General features: G+C 44.7%; 1 protein-coding gene across 1 annotated transcript in view; it reads left to right on the forward strand.

The window, feature by feature from the left end:
* SHISA6 (shisa family member 6) overlaps positions 1-17,408 on the forward strand; it is a 224,378-nt gene that overhangs the window by 122,980 nt on the left and 83,990 nt on the right. The window lies entirely within an intron of this gene.

Genomic DNA, 17,408 nt, shown 5'->3' on the forward strand with positions numbered 1-17,408 from the left:
CCAGGTGAGTCCCTGCTGATGGAAGTCTGTGTTTGAGTGGCCTCCTGCAACTCTGCCTCGAGCAAAGAGAGCAATCAGATCTATTCAAGGAGTGGCAGAGGTCACATCAGGATTAACTCTGGCCACAGCCAGTGTTCTGTTTTATAAATAGTGTTCAGAAACCTGGTGAGCCTTTGGAGCAATGGTGTTCTGTGTTGCAGCAGAACAGGTCACTTGATGTCCCTTAAAGTCTTACTTTTAACCCCCATTTCAGAAAATAACCCTGCTTTCTCATCTCCTGGTGTGTTTCTATCTGCCAATGCCACAAAGGTCAGGATCTTGTCAAAGGCTATAGAAATACCCAGCAGAAATGGATCTGGACTCTGGAATATGCAAACCCAGTTGTCTATGATGCCCTTGACTTCCCTACCTGGAAACAAACAGTGAGTAGAAAGGAAATGGTCAGGTTGATGAAATTAGCAATGGCTTTATTCAAGTTATGTATATGGCATCTTCAAGACATGATGCCTCAGAAGAGGTTTCTGGAGCTAGGAGCAAACACTCGATGCCCCAGAGCCAATGTGTGCAGCGATGAAACAAAACTAAAGCAGAAACAGCAGGTCACAGAGCCAAGGCAGAGATTTGTATCAAGAAAATACAGTAGCAGTGTGCTGAGAAGCCCTTATAAATACCTTTCCTCCCAGGAATGGCACACATCAGTCACACTGGTTGCAGGTTTATGGATTGTGTACTACTTTCTCTTATGTGCCAGATTAAACTGTCTGTAACTGAATAGTTACCCTAAGCATCAGGGAGGCAGGTTCTCATGTTATTTATCACCTATATTGCAGGAGGTGTTGCTACCTGTGGAGATGCAAAAGGGCCTTGAGACAGGAGCAATAGGAACAACTTCCTCAGGGCTGTCCCTGGGGCAGAGGGATGGTCCTGTGAGCAGCTTACACGCCAGACATCAAATAAGTGGATTTAGAGTCATACATGAGTTGTATAGAGCTATTTTGTCACAGGTACAAACCATGTCTGCTGCACAGGTTCTGAGATGGACTGTGGTGGACTTGAGTGTAGATCTACAGACACACTGTCCCCAAAGGGCTTAGAGGAAAAGGAAATAAGGTGACAAGATGTGCAGAGAAAAATGAGCCAGCCCATGTTCTGACCACTGTGTGTTCACTGTTTGATTCTTATTTCATCTTCATCCCTCAGGACTGCTAAAAGCTTTAATTACAGTTTGTCCCCTGGTGATGGGGATGATTTACATGTTGCCACAGTATAATTATGACTTGCTCCAGTAGCAAATAGAATGATGTTGGCTGGACATAATCCTGGGTGGGCTAAGCTTCAGTCACCCAATGTCCTAAGTGGTACAGGGAAAGTCACATCACTTCTGCCCCTTTGTTCTGTGATGCCCTTGGCTTCTTTCCTAACACTTGTAATGGTGAGCTTGATTCTGGGCTGGTGTTAGGCTGCTGTGAGTGATGATGATTAAAACTGTCCAGCTTACCTAGTCCAGTCTGTAGGGCTGGTGCAGGGCAAAATGTCAGAGCAGGAGAAATGCAAGGTGCAGAAAAGAAACAATTGCATCTTTCTGTTATCTCTTATCCCAGCACTAAAACATCCAAAAGTTGTTCTTCAAAACTCAGGAAATGTTATTTGTGTGTGTTTGTGTGTGCAGTGTAACTGCTGAGTTTGTGCATGTTGGATGTTAAGCATAGAGTCACAGAATCTTCTCTCACCAGCCAGCAGGACCAAAACCTTTTATTTGTTAATAAAGCTGGGTTACTGAACAGCAATGTGCCCTTGTGGGCAAGAAGCTAATGGCATCTTGGGATGTATTGAGAAGAGTGTGGGCAGTGGGTCCAGGAAGGTTCTATTCCCTCTGCTCTGCCCTACTGAGGCCTCATCTGGAGTCCTGTGTCCAGTTCTGGGCTCCCCAGGTCAAGAGAGACAGGGAACTGCTGGAGAGGCCAGCACAGGGCTACTAAGATGTTCAGGGGACTGGAGCATCTTTCATATGAGGAAAGGCTGCAGGAACTGGGGCTCTTTGGTCTGGAGAAGAGGAGACTGAGGGGGGATCTCATTATTAGTTACAAATATCTAAATGGTGGGTGTCAGGAGGTTGGGGCAGCACTATTTCTCTATTGTATCTACCAACAGGACAAGGGGTGATGGGATGAAGCTGGAACACAAAAAGTTCCATATAAACATAAGAGAAAACTATTTCCCTGTTCAGGTGAGGGAGCCCTGGCACAGGCTGCCCAGGGAGGGTGTGGAGGCTCCTTCCTTGGAGGTCTTCAAGACCCACCTGGACATGTTCCTGTGTGACCTGATCTAGATGGGACCTGCTTCTGCAGGGGAGTTGGACTGGATGATCTCTAAAGGTCCCTTCCAACGCCAACCATTCTGTGATTCTACTCAGGGAATCACAGAATAGAGCCTAGAAGATGGAGTATTAAAAAGTGGCAGGAAGTGATGCTGCATTTCACTGGGTAGAATAATTGCATTCAGCACCATTAATTTCTTTTATGGAACCACTGAGCTTTTTGCCTGCAACAGGCAATGCCACCCTCCCTGTCCCTAGCAACACCAAACAGGTATTACTTAAAAGCAGAGAAAACCTTTTGGTTAATCTCAGAACCAGCCATTACATATTTTTCTTTATTGAAACTTCTATTTCATCACACACCAGAGACATGAAAAATCAATTTCACAAGGCATATTTTTTAAAGCAACATATAATTGCTTGCAAATAGGGACTTAGACCAGAAGTGCCTCCTTCAATTATCCAGCCACAGCACTGCAGAATTAGAACATGATGTGTATTACTTTCTTGACAAATCAATAAAAAAAATAAACAAACAGCAGCAGATTGGTCCCATGCTGATGCCAAGTCCAGTCCCAGAATGAATTTTATAGGCCTTATAAAAACAGGCTTTATATTATAGCATCTTAATTAGAGCAGCACTTCCAATGCATTATGTAAATGGTTGGTTTCTGTACATGAGACAGCCAGGCTGGAATCACTGCTCTTACAATCGTCACTATCACTACAGAGAGCTGCTTTCTTGAAGTTTTGGCCACTTTCATGAAAGATGAGACAGGAGAGCAAAGTTGAGAGTGAAGGTTGGATGAGAAGTGCTGGGATGCTGAGCTTTTTCCTTTCTGAAAACAGAAAAGAGAAGCTATTTTAAAACAGTCACTCTGATAACAGAAATTTGGGTCACATCTGGCAATATTTCCAGTTCACTTTCAATTTTTGAAGGCATTTATTTCTCTAGTAGTATGGTTAGAAGTGAAATGTTGAAACAATTGTCATTTAGAACACAAAAAAAACCCCCAACCCAGAGACCTTTAAAAACCTCTGAAGAGACAATCAAAGGATTTAATTTGGGACTTTTTTTTTTTACCTTCAAATGTGTGATTCAGATTTGTTACAGTGATATTTTATCACACATACTGTTTCAAGAAACCATCATTTTCCACCTCTAGCAAATTCTGGGAGAGGAAATTGGAGACCACTGAACACTCCAGTGTTAAAATTAACGAGATACAGTAAGTGTGTGTGGAAGGCTTGAGCTGGAATTTGAACCAAAGCTTTATAGATCCTCACAAAACTCTACTGGAAATGAATTACTATTTCCTAAAAAAAGGATATTCTTAGTTCTAGCCCTACAACTACACACAGACAATGTTTTTGTTATAGTAGAAAAGAGTGGTGTGTGGGGTCAGATGAAAAGATGTGTCTGTGTCATATTAACAGAGAAGCATTTAGTACTGTAACCCCAATGTAGTTCAGAACAACTGGGTGCCTAAGAAGAGAGATGATGCTCCTTTGACTATCCCAGAGAATGCAGAGAGTTTGAATCATTGCCCAGCATAAATATTGTTACTGTAAGCAGCAAGCTAGGCTTATTCACTAAGTTTCTAGAGAGGCAGAAATTGGGAGAGAACTCTGGAAAGGGGTAATTTTCAGCACCACCAGTGATTTCTCTTCCCCTGCAGACACTGGCAGAGCAATTCCTACCTTCTGCTCTTGGCTTGCAGAGGTCAGATTGGATTTTTTCCCCAGGAGACCAACAAGTGAATGGGCATGATCCAGGCTAGATCAAAGACATGACTGCACTGACAAGCTGGTGGTGGATAGAATCCTGACCTTTACTCTATAGTCCCAGAAATGCCAATTCTGTTCCAGAGTTTGGAGGTGGATCAGATTTATCCAAATCAGCCCGTTTTGTCATGAAATTCAGGTTCTCTGTGTATGGAAAGCTTTGTTGGTGAGGTCCCAGTCCAACTTCTTCTCTTTCCCTGATGCTGAGGTTTAAGGTCACATACCCACAGGGCAGCACAGTGTGAGTCACAGAATCCCAGAGTGGTGGGGGTGGAAGGGCCCTGCAGAGCTGCTCCAGCCCAAGCCCCTGCTAAAGCAGGTTCCCCTCCATCAGGGGCACAGCAACGTGTCCAGGTGGGTTTTGAAACCTCCTGAGAAGGAGCCTCCACACCCTCCCTGGGCAGCCTGGGCCAGGGCTCCCTCACCCTTACAGTAAAATAGGTTTTCCTTATGTTTAAGTAGAACTTCTTGTGTACCATCTTTTGTTCCCTACCCCTTGTCCTGTCACTGAAAAACACTGGACAACAGAAAAAAGTGACACTCCATTCTCTTGAGATGTACCTTTTAAATATTGTGTTAATGAGATTCCACCTCAGCCTTCTCCAGGCTGAACAGCCCCAGGACCCACAGCCTTTCCTCCTCACACACATGTTCCATCCCTTGATCATCTTGGTGTCCCTGCACTGGCCTCTCTCCAGCAGTCCCCTGTCCCTGTGGAGCTGGGGAGCCCAGAACTGGACACAGGACTCCAGATGAGGCCTCACCAGGGCAGAGCAGAGGAGGAAGAGAAACTCCCTTGACCTGCTGCCCACACTCTTCTTGATGCCCCCAGGCTGCCATTGGCTTCTTGCCCACGAGGGCACAGTGCTGCTCGTGTTTAGTTTATTATCAACCAGCACTCCCAGCTCTGTCTCTGCAGAGCTGCTCTGCAGCAGGTCAACTCCCAAAGGGTCAGTTTCTCTCTGGTACAGTCACAGGGATTTTCTCCTGCTATGAACTAGTCCCCTGCCACAGGGCAGTCTGGACATGCCTGTAGATTCTTTCCTTACACCATGTCCTTCCCTGTCACTTGAGACAGACCTGTTTGCCAACAGACTCCTTCTCTGTCAAGTGATGCTGAAGAGAGCCACCAACCACACAGCATTACTCCTGCATCTGTGGTGTCTATTGGCTTCTGTGGGTGCTGGAAATGCTCAGCCCTCCTTTACCCAGCCCATCTCAATTTCCCTCATTCCCTGGGAGCCATCCAATGGTGACAAGAGCCTTTTTCTGCAACTGGGATTTGCACTGAAGTGGTTGAGTGATGCCTGTCTGCCTCTTGCAGTGAATGTTGCCTTTCAGGCCAGTTGTGTAACAGCCAAGGTGCAGATTTAAATGCACAAATATCTAGACAGGCAGAGTGGAAATCTCACAATATTTGATTAACCTGAATTATTTGCTTTCATAAACAAGTAGGTTTTGAAGATCTCTCCAGGACTGCAAATGATTTTGGCAATTATCTCAGAGAGATAATTACAGATTTCAAAGGAGGATGCTCTAATAGGGATAAGGGAGGATGCAAGGTGACCTACTGCAGTAATCCACCATGAAGATTAGGGAGGAAGACATCAAAAGGAGATGGGTTTATTGATGCAATTTCTATTAACAGGATTAGTGGTGATAGCAGAGGAAAACTGCCCTAGACAAGAGACATTTCTCTTTGGAGATCTGAAAACAAGAGTTGTAATCTCCATCCTGGAACTGACTAATTGCTGTGTGCACCATGACCTGGGTAAGAGACTGGTGTCATCCTTAGGTCTCTCACCCACTGGAGGCTGCAGTGGAGGGCTCCTGCTGAGGGTAAGATACTGTGAGCAGTGTTACAGACCCAGGAGATGAGACTTTGAGTCTTGGCACTGTCACAGTCTTCTTCCAGCACTAGGGAGTCTTCCTGGTCACACTTTTTGTCTGCCCTATCAGGAGGATGCAAAAGTTGGGTCCTCTCTGGGACTTGTGTTATTTTAGTACATGTTTTCCAATAGGGGAACTCAAATGATGGAGGAAAAGGGGGTGATATTACATTTCTCTAAAACCTTGGCAAAATCTGGTAGGTTGTACATTGTTTTTTCAAGGGCAGTCTCATCCATTTTCAAAGGCTCAGTGTCTGGGTTTTAATGAAACTGAACCAAAAAAAACACCCCAAAACAACAGACCCATAGTGGTAAAAGAGTCTGTCCCTGGTTCATATTCATCCAGTCAGGTTTTGGTTTTCCTTCTCATTTGGATAGAAAGCTATTCACAGTAAGTAACAGGATGGGAAGGTGCTTCTTGCCTACTTCTGGTCCTTTGTCCTGCCAATACTGTGGTCAGAGGGAGTCCCTCCCAGCAAAGTGGCAGAGTCTGCTGCCCAATGACTTAGATGACTCCAGAGATCTACTAAAGGCAGTGAGGAAAAGCAAACAAGTTGTCTTCAATTCATTTTGCACTGGCAGTGTGCAGAGAAGCCCAGGGTGCCATGAGATGTTTTGACTCCTGCTTAGTATGGAAAAGATGCCGTGAACACATTTTTATGTCAGTGCTCACTGTGAAATGCCTGAGAAATATCAGTTCAATTGGATTCCCAGACTGACCCTTCCCAGATCAATCCCTGGTTTCCTTTCTAGAGAGCTAGAAAGGAAAGTTTTTTAACCTAGGAGAGAAAACCTGAGTCATATGAAATCCTTTTGACTTCTCAAGACATTGGATTGGGGAAAAAAGTTACTTATTTGGAGATGCCAAAATGGAGATTCTGCACAATTTGAGGGGTTTTTTTTTAAGCTGTTCTTACTGCATATTGTTCAGTTTAAACAAATTGTCTGATTTCTATACTAGTGAAGTGGTAGTAGACTTCAAAGTCTTGTTGTTCTTCCATTGTGAGAAGTAGAATGTGTCAGGTGCCAATGCTGTCTTGCTGTCATTTCCCATCCCCACTTTCAGGGTGGCCTCACTGGCCTTCTGAACCAGGACTCCAGACACTGCCCCTGCTGCAGGGTGCCCTGAGCCTTGGCATCCCAAAGACTCACCCTGTCTCCCCAGGTGCTGTTTCACATGGTTTAGACCCAAGCAGATTGCTGTGTACCTGCTCTTTCATCCTCTTCCCACTCCTCTGTGGGGATGCCACAAAGGAACAAGGGCCCAGCTTCTGTCAAAGGCAAACATCAGCTCCTGGCCCATCCTGAGAAAATCTGCAATTTCCCAGGCCTCAACAAGACAGTCTGAGTGCCCAAGGTTGTTAGCAATGTGTTTGTTGGAACAGCTTTGACTCTTCTGCATGCATGAGCTTTCGTTGTTCCTATGGCAGGCTATTCCAGAAAAGCATCAGCTCCCATTATTAGAACTCTTGCCATGGGATTTATGAAGTATCACATACTGAACAAGGTGCAGTGCAGTATCCACCACCCCTTTGGATTTCTGATCACAGAATCTTAAGGGTTGGAAGGGACCTTGAAAGCTCATCCAGCTCATCCCCTGCCAGAGCAGGGCCACCTAGAGTAGGTCACACAGGAACTCATCCAGCTGGGTTGGAATGTCTCCAAAGGAGACTCCACAGCCCGTCTGGGCAACCCCTGCCAGTGCTCCCTCACCTCAACAGGGAACAAATTCTTCCCTATATTTCTTTGGAACCTAATCTGTTCCAGCCTATACCCATTGCCCCTTGTCCTATCACTGCCCATCATTGAGAACAGCCTGGCTCCATCCTCCTCACACCCAATGACTGGAACTATCATCTTCCTTTGTTTCACTCTAGAATAGATAAATTCTTACCAATAACTGCACTTTTATTCCCCCAGAATACTTCAAACCATCTGATACAACACATGAATCATTCCTGATTTGGGGTACGAACCCCCAAAGTAACCATTGCTTTGGAGTGAGAGGGATATAATGTTGTGCTCAGAGTCTCTGATTGAATTTCCAGATTGCAGAGCTGAAGTGTACATGATAGCTGGTGACATGTAAAGGTGTCACAGTGGCAGATGGTCAATCCATTTTCCAGAGAGGCTTTATGTGGAGGGAAAACTGAATTTCCAATCAGCAAAGAATTTCAGAAATTGGAGAAAATGTGATAGTATCATTGGAAAATATTGTGATTGATTTGGTTGGTTGGTTTGTGGGGTTTTTCTGAAGACAAACAGCTTCTGCAAGGAAAAGAAATCTCCTTCAACCTTCTTTCTCTGTCATATAGTATTCTGGGCTGGATGTCTTGGCCAGTCGGACACAGATAATTCTATCAAGTTAGACATTGGCATTAAATTTCCCCCTAACTTCATGGTGTTCAGGAAGTACTCATTTGATATAATACAAACAGATAAGGTCACTTCTGAAGAACACCACCAAAATAGTCTTTATAGTTGAATAACCTGAGAAACAGGAACATTTGGGGTTTGAACACACGTGTTGTCTCCCAGCCATGGACACGGAGCCTCCAGCAGAGAGGCACTTGCTCAGTTGGTTGTCTCTGATAATTACAAGGTACATCTCTCCCTTATCTAGGATCTGTGAATGTTAACTGGAGAGGCAATAACCTGCTCTATGCTCCTGGCCCATCTGATGGTCTGTATCCATTCTGGGGCCAATATTGAGCGCACACAAAATCTGTTCCTGTTCTATGATTTCCCAAGGGAAATATCTCAGCATTAAAATAGAATTGGAGGGAACAAACAGCAAAAGCTTTTGGAAGCAGGGATGACAAAGTCCATGGATTTACTGTCTGACCCTGCAGAAGCAAGGACCAGAGATCTTGTGTATTAGTGTGCATGGTGAGTTCTGGATCTTACAGACACTGCACCAGCCAGTGCAAAGCTCTCACAGAGGCTCGGGGTGCAGAAATGGTACCTGCAGTATCTTCCACTCATGGTGACATTTCCATGTTGAACTGGGTCCTCAGTTCCCACTGAGGACCAAGAAAGTCTTGGAAATTATCAACAAATGAGCAATTGTCTGCCACAAATGTGTCAGAGACAGCCCCTCCCCAACTCTCTGGGAGGCAATCACAGACAGAATAACCTACTTCAGCAACATACAGGGCAAGTGGTCTCCTGGGCAATTTTCTGCCCCCTTTTCAGCACCTTCTGGAAGCAGAGCTCAAGGTCCACAAGGCTGTCATGATCTGGAGAGTTTGGCTTAGGTTTTTAGACCTGTCAGGATGAAGTGATGATGGTGGAAATAGGAATGTGCCTAAGATACACCTATAGGACATGAAATGGGGATCTCAAACCAGCTCTGAGACATCTGCTGCCACCTCCCATGCCTAGAAATGATAACTTGGGTGTTTCCCAGCAACTAGAACTCCAGGACAGGTTAGGAGAGCAGCAGGGTATTTGGCTCAGGGCTCTTTATAAGCAGCTGCCAGTGACACAGAGCCAGTAAGCAGCCATGTGACATGAAGAGTGTGCAGGAAGGGGGTTCAGTGGCAACCCACTGGACACTGCCCAGACACTGGTCTGAAGGCTTCTGCTTGGAGAAGACTTGCTGGAGCCTGGCCAGTCTCTAAGAAGCAGCATAGATGAGACCAGCACATCTTCAGAGCTTCAGTACACACCATGTTCTGTCCTAAAGTATCTGCTAATGAGCCTCTTCCTCTTGAACAAAGAGAGAGAGACCCAGCATGGGATCAGGCATAAAAGTGCCTCCAGCAGATGAAAACTTCAACCTATTCCAGTAGGGAGGCCAGCTGCAGGATTAATTTCTCCTTGAGCAGCAAACCAATGTCACAGTCCAAGCAGAAGTGCTGTGACCCTCGCACACACTTCATCTCTTTCACCTGCTACCTGGCCCAGATCAGGAGTGGGTAAAAACAGTTCTATCTCAAAAGCTGTGTGAGGCCACCTGGCATCAGCACAGAGCAATTCACACCTCTCAGTGTCATCTTCTCACCCTGGTTACCTTGCTGGCTTCCCACACCCAAACCCAGATCCAGCACAGCACTGGCTTCCTCTTGATGTGAAACATGCTGAATAATTGATGATCTGCTTTGCTGACTGAACTGAAAAACAGGGTTTTTGGGTCAATCCAAAATGAAATGCTTCTCTCTCTTTTTTTCTCTTCTCCCCCACAAGATCTGGAAAACAAACCCCAACCCACAGCAAGCACTTTGAAAAGGGAATTAAACATTTTGGTTTGAAGTTAAAGCTCTTTCCTGCATCCTCTTGGTCAAAACAGACAGAGAAGGAACAAAAGGAGAATAAAGAGAGATTGGAAATAAACAGGTTATGTCCCTGAAACCTGCAGTTCCATGCTTGGCTGCCCACAGACTGGGCTTATGCTATGTGACCTTATCAGCTATGCAGTGTCCTAGAAAACTGTGAGACAAAACTCAGCTACAATGGTCTCCTGCATGTTGGCTTAAGGATCCTTGTGAAATCTTGTGAGAGAGACCTTCCCTGCTGTGGTGAATGTGTTCTCATTAGCTCCGAGATGAAAGAAGACACATTAAGAAAGAGTGTAAGGAAAAAAACCAGCAAAACTGCAAAGGCCCAGCAGAAAGGGACAGACAGAAGGGGGTTTAGGATATTTCCAGAGCTGCTGAGGGCACAGCAGGCCAAACTGTGCTGAGGAAAAACTGCTTGCCTTCATGATTTTCTGTTAAAACCAGATGATTTCCTAAGAGCAGGAAAAAGAGATGTCTTGAAGGTGACACCCTATGTGACTGACACCTGCAGGGATCAGGAGGAGGAAGCAGTGTGTCAAGGATCCTTCATATCTCTATATAGGATGTCATGCATTAGCAAATAGCTGTAGGAATGGTCTCAGGTAATGTGTAGAACTCCAGGCTCTTGTAGTCTGTGGAGGAACACAGTGTCACCACCAGCACCGTGCTGGTCCCAGCTCACTGTGACTGATCTGCTGCATGTTAAACTGCTCAGAAATAGGAAGAGCAAGAGAAGCAGGTAATAGGAGATGTGGGTTCCTGTTGAACAGCTGAAAAAGGGAGATTTTTGTTGGAAAGTCATTTTATGGGGGAAAAAAAAAGGAATAAATATCCCTTTTTGTCAGAAACTCAAAACTGGCAATAAGGAAACATTTTTAAAAGGAAAATATGTCACCCCTGGGTACAGTCTCATCTCTCTCTCTTGCTTACACCCTGTTTCACAAGGGCCAGAGAAGTGGGTGCTTTCCTGGAGGATACTGAGATCAGAGTCTGCTGTTCTTCAGCCCTCAGTCACCTCAACCATGATCAGGACCATTTAACAATCCATTACTTACCCATTCTCTCCTTCTCCCAGTTCCCTCTATGTTGAATGAAACAAAGGCAGCATCAGAAGCTGCTTGTAAGCAGTGCAGGGCTTCTTGTTTCCTCTTGCCAGACGGCATTAATGGGGAGGAAAGTCATGGTTGTCCATCTCTGTTGTGTAACTGGGAAAAGGACCCATGCACACATAGTTTCATAGAATCATGGAATCACAGAATGGTGGGGTTGGAAGGGACCTTTAGAGATCATCCAGTCCAACCCCCCTGTAGAAGCAGGTTCACCTAGATCAGGTCACACAGGAACGTGTCCAGGTGGGTCTTGAAGACCTCCAAGGAAGGAGCCTCCACACCCTCCCTGGGCAGCCTGGAGATTTTTCAAGTGATAGAAGCTGGTTACTTGCTTCTGAGAAGAATGCCTGAAAATGATGTGATTGTCTCTTCCTGAAACAAGAAAACCTCTAATTTTAGATATGAACTTAGGATCAAAAGCAATACAGCAAAGTAAAATAAAGCACAACACTTTTACAACCAATGCAGACAGATAATTTGCAAAGCAGAGTACAGTTATCTATGTCACAGTATTAAGACTCCTGCAGAGTTTTAGCACTGCATAAATCTATCATGAGAGGCCTGCTTGATTTCAGACCTAAAGCTTCCTGCTGCAGAATAACCTGGGATTATTGACCCCTGAATCATGCTGTAATGGCATCAATATTGACAAACATTGAGGTTTGTTGACCAAGGTGCAGTAGCTCTCCAGGTTTACAGAGCTAGAAGGGAGAGCAAATCATGTTTTGTGAGACAGGCTGCCAATACAGACCTTTATCACTTACCCTAGCTGGAAATGTCTGCCCTGAGATCTCATGTGAGGAGCTCATCCCCTCTGCTGGGATGGTCCACTCCAACTTGGAGCTGCCCTGGCCCCAGCTCAGCCTATTTCCCCTCACTAGTTCATGGCAACACTTGCAGATGGTGCAATTTTATTAGAATAGCCAAAACAAAAGACTTCCCAAGGACATTATTCAGTGGACAATTTCCATGCAAACCACCTAGTGCAGGGGAACAGAGAGCAGAAAAGACTCGGGATCCAAAAAGCCACGTGCATTCCAACTCCTGCCTGTGTGCACATTGGGATTACAATGGCAATTAGGGAAACCTGAGTGACATTTATTAGCCCAGCAGTCCACATTCCATTACATACATATGCTTTTAAAATATGGTGTGTGTCCATTCATATACCTATTTATACATCACTCTGGGAAGCTTATGTAAGCTCCACTTCACGCCTTGCTTGTACGTACACTTGGGGAATAGTTCTGGGTCATAATCTGTTATCTTTCAGAACACAAGCCAACTACCAATAACTGATGCAGTTCAAAGAGAACATTTTCCCCAGGCACTTTGGTTGATAATTATCCACTGTTGGGTTCCTCATCTGTTCTTGGCCCCTGTTTGCACTAGAAGCCAAGCCAGAGGGAGTCCTGTTGTGATCAGGTCTGGTGATTTCAGTTATTGTAGGTCCTACATGATTACTTTTCCTGAAGCCTTTCCTCTTCTGAGAACACTCTAAGCAGATGTTCTTGCTTGTCACTATGACTCTTTCCAGGCAGTCCCGACTCAGTCTTTTCCTATTAGAATAGGGAGATGTAGCTCAGACCATGCCTCAAAGCCTCCTGCATCCCTCATTTATTCAGGTGCGTTTCCCGCATAGCAAAACACGGATCCCCTCAGAGTTTCTTGTCTCTCTGGCATTTTTTTTTTCCTATCTACAGAGGTGGAACTGAACTCAAATGTGAAGAGATACAGCAAACAAGATCTGATGTTTTGCACAGCAGTTTTCACCCAATATTGGGTGAAACAGTATGAACAGTATGAGATTTGTACAGGAATAGATTCAGAGTGGAAATACAGTGTCACATATTTTATTTCCACCCATGGGCTCTGATGATGGACTGGTCACTATGGAAATCGTCCCAGTCTTCTTCCTTCACCTTCTGTTATAGGTTATCACTATCTATTTGACACTGGGGGCAGACATTCTGTGCACAGATATTGGAGAAGTTGGCCTAGGAGCTCTGGGGCTGAGAAAGAAGCAAATAAAGGACACTCACAAGCTGGGGCAGCTGCACTATCTCACTGATACTTGTAGTGCATGTCATGAGAAAAACTTCTGGATTAATGCAAATACAGGGACAGCAATGAATATTCAACAGCCTCCAAAAAGGAAGGAGGGAAACATGAGGAAGTTTCAGGCTGAATATTAAGCAATAAGTCCTATTAATGAAAATTAAACGTTGAGGATTTGAACAGAGATCACAGTCAGCAGTAGTTAGATGGAATTGAATGAATGTTTAGCATCTCTTATTCCTAGGACTCAGTGTAATATTCTGACTCTACACTTCAGATTAGCAGTCTGAATTAGAAATATAGCATGAGACTCATATAGGATGTGGCAGAAATGGTCTCATTGTTGCTAAAACAGATAAATCTGCTTTGTTGCAGCAGAACTGGTCCCAGGAATTACTTGATTGTTAGTTTATAGAATAGTGTGCATTTTGTTTTGTTCATTGGCCACATTCTTATGTTCCTGTTGAGGTGTCAGAGACATGTTGCAAATGACTGGGCTTTTCACAAAGTTCATGGGTCACAATCTCAGGAGATGGTATCACAGCATAAAGGCTCTCTCTTAAAAGTAAAGCTCAGCTCAGGAAAATGCTGCATCTCACTTAAGCACATGCTTAATCACCAGGCTGAGAAAGGACCCCATGGCTCCCAGCTCAAGAGGGACAGCTGGAGAGAAGCCAGTGCAGAGCTACCAAGATGCTGAGGGGATGGAGCATCTGTGTGAGAAGGAAAGGCTGCAGGACCTGGGGCTGTTCAGCATGGAGAGGAGAAGGGACAACCATTGAGAACAGATGAACATGTCATAGAATCAGAGAAAAACCAGTCAGGTGAACCTCCTTGCATATTTCTCTTTTTCTTAAATGTCACCAAACTAGATCTCAAACATGAAATTGATGCAATAACCTAGTGCTGAATTTACATTTCCATCAGAATAGTCAGTTAACTCCAGCTCAGGCACTGTGGTGTCATTAGCACATGGCCAAATCCTATTGTACTGTAGCTTCTGTGCAAACAATGTGCAAAATACTTGGCTCATGATGTTTGACCTTGGCCCACTCTGGATTTGAGAATCTAAAACCACTGTTTTGACAAGTTAGTTATAACATTAATTAGCATTCTACTTGTAATGCAGAGTCCCTCTCTTGCAGTGAAAGGTTCTGACTCCCTCCTTTGTGAATTAATCCTTTTATGCTCAGGTTTGGACTTACTCACTCTGTGGAATGACCCCAAGTCTCTTCAGGGGCTTTTATTAAACACACACAGCTCCTCCTTGAAAGATTGCTATTCCTCTGGTGAGCAATACTCAAATGTTGCAGGTCTGCTTAACCAGTTTGTGGTCCCTCCCAGGAGCCACATATTTCCAGTGACTGAAAGCCCTATATTTAAATGTTGCTATTCAGAGGAAGCAAGTAACCTGCCCAGCAATAATGGCAGTGAAGGACCCTGCTGTCACAGCTTGCTAAGAGATGCACGTCCATCCCCTGAACTTGCCTGCTGCAACTCCCACTCACAGGCTGCAAAGGCAAAGCATCTTGAAAGCTTTTGTGTATGAGCTGGTTAAGATCAAAGAAATTTGGTTGCATAAATGGTGGTATTTCTGGAATGCTAAACTGGAATCAAAGCAAGGTGCAAATGGAGGGAAATATAAATAAGGAATGTTGATCCATCTCAAACTTGCCAACCTCAGCCACTCAACAGGCTGGGAAGGGCTGTTCTCTTTGGGCACAAATGTGCTAGAGCTGGGCTGAGATGGATTCCTGCTAACTGGGATTCCAAGTGGGCTTTGCAGACTGCAGAGACTGAACCATGCATTAACACACCGGATGGTCTTGTGGTGAAGGTGACACTGTCACACAGAGCTCATGAGGCTGACTTGTTGTTGAACACATTAACTCTTGTCCCAGACCCCCAAAACTGGTTATTGTAGCAGATTAAAGAAACATCCAGCCCCTGATGCAAGATGAAGCTGGAAGCCAGCCCAGGCTGGAGTGGTTTGTGCTGTGGTGTTGTGTGAGTTAAAGGACCATACGTATGTAACACTACACACAGCTGCAAGGTCTCTTGAGTGTGGTAACCTGCATGAGCTGCCTGAGATGAGCTCTGCTTCCTCCTGCCAGCCAAACAACAGTGTTTGCTCAGGCTGACTACAAGGTGGATTTGTAGAAAGGGATGTGGAGGTCTTTGTGGCCAGCAGGTTGAACGTGAGCCAACGTTGTGCCCTTGCAGTAAAGAAAGCCAATGGCATCCAGGACTGCATTAGGAATACTGCCAGGAAGCTGAGGGAGGTGATCCTCCTCACCTGCACAGCACAGGGGATAAACATCTGTGGTGCTGGGTACAGTGATGGACTTCCCAGCAGAAGATAGACAGACATATCCTGGAGCAAGGCAAGGAAGATAATTAAAGGAATTGGAGTATCTGTGGTATGGAGAGAGGCTGAAAGACCTGTGAGTGTTTATCCTCAAGAAGAGAAGTCTCAGGGGCATCTTATCAATGTGTATCCATACCTGATGGGAGGTCGTAAAGAAGACACAGCCAGACTATTCTCTCTGATATCCAGTGACAGGACAAAAGGCAACAGACACAATCTGAGCTACAGGAAATTCCATTTAAAAATAAGAAAATGCTTTTTTTACTGTGTGATCAAACACTGCAACAGATTTCCCAGAGAGCTTATGAAGTCTCTATCCTTGGAGACATGGAAAACCCAGCAGGCCATGGTCCTGAGCAACCTGCTTTACCTGACTGTGCTTTGAGCAGGGAGTTAGGACTGGAAGTTCTGCAGAGGTGCCTCCAGCCTCAGATGTGATTCTGGGGTTCTGTTATGCTTCTATCTTTGTTATTTGTACTACTGTTTTGTGGATAGTGGCTGATATTAAAGGTTTTCCTCATAGCTAAAGCTTTGAGCTTCCAGTAAGATAATCTTAACTCCATGCTAAGACAAATGCCCTGGCCCAATGGAAAACAGCTTCCCATTAAATCCTCAGTGCTAGGCTTCATAGGTCTTTGGAAAAGGTATGAACTCAGCAGCTTGGTCTGTGTTCTGCATCCATTTTTGACCGTAGCAGATAACAACAGTGTCTTTTCTACAGGACTCAAACCCAAATAATTAGCTCAAGACCTCTCTTGGATTGGTGTTTCAAGTAGATAACAGAGAAGTCATGGAGCTGAGCAGGTTACAAGCTAAAAAACCCCTGTATTATTAATCCCAGATATGGCATCAATGATTTGCCTGTCAGATCCCTTCGTAGTACTATTTTGAACACCTTCAAAGCTAAAAGCAAAGCCCCAAGCAAAGCCGAGTCATTAACTGGTACATAATAAAATATCCACTTTTTTTTCTTTATAATCAGTGTTCTTGCTGAAGAAATGAAGCTGCTTTATATTAAATCTATCCATAAAGGGACCAAAAGAATGATCCTGAGCGTGCAGACACTAGTGTGTAGGTATTAGCTGAAGCCATGGAGTGAGGATTTCTGCTATGAACCACCCTTCTGCAACCAGGCTCTGAACTGGGATAGAAATACCTCTGTGGAAGTACAAATCCAAGAGCTTCAGGATGTGATGGAGGGATGATTGGTACTAACCAGGGCTCCTGTTGTATCTAGGAGATGTAGCCAGCAAGCAGCTGGTAGGCAAAAACATCTTAAATGCTTCCAGCAATGGAGCCTGACCAGCAGCTTTCCTCTCAGAAAGAGAATGCTGTGCTGGGACCTACAGAACTGAACCTCCTTGTTCTCTACAGAGGGTGAATGCCCTCCTCACAAGCCTCAAAAATGGTTTCTACTCAAGTCTTAGCTCTCTCTTTCTCTCTGGTTTTTGACTAGAAATTCCATCTAGGTGCCAAGACATGTTTCCCAATTAAGAATGTGTTGACACTGGGACATTCTCACAAGAGGCATTAGTTTTGAAGACATCTCTGTTTTGGAGGAAAAGCTGTTTCTGGGAAGGCTCACTTCCCTGCTGTGATCCT

Source organism: Colius striatus, chromosome 18 (genome assembly GCF_028858725.1).
Source record: "Colius striatus isolate bColStr4 chromosome 18, bColStr4.1.hap1, whole genome shotgun sequence".
Lineage (NCBI taxonomy): Eukaryota > Metazoa > Chordata > Aves > Coliiformes > Coliidae > Colius > Colius striatus.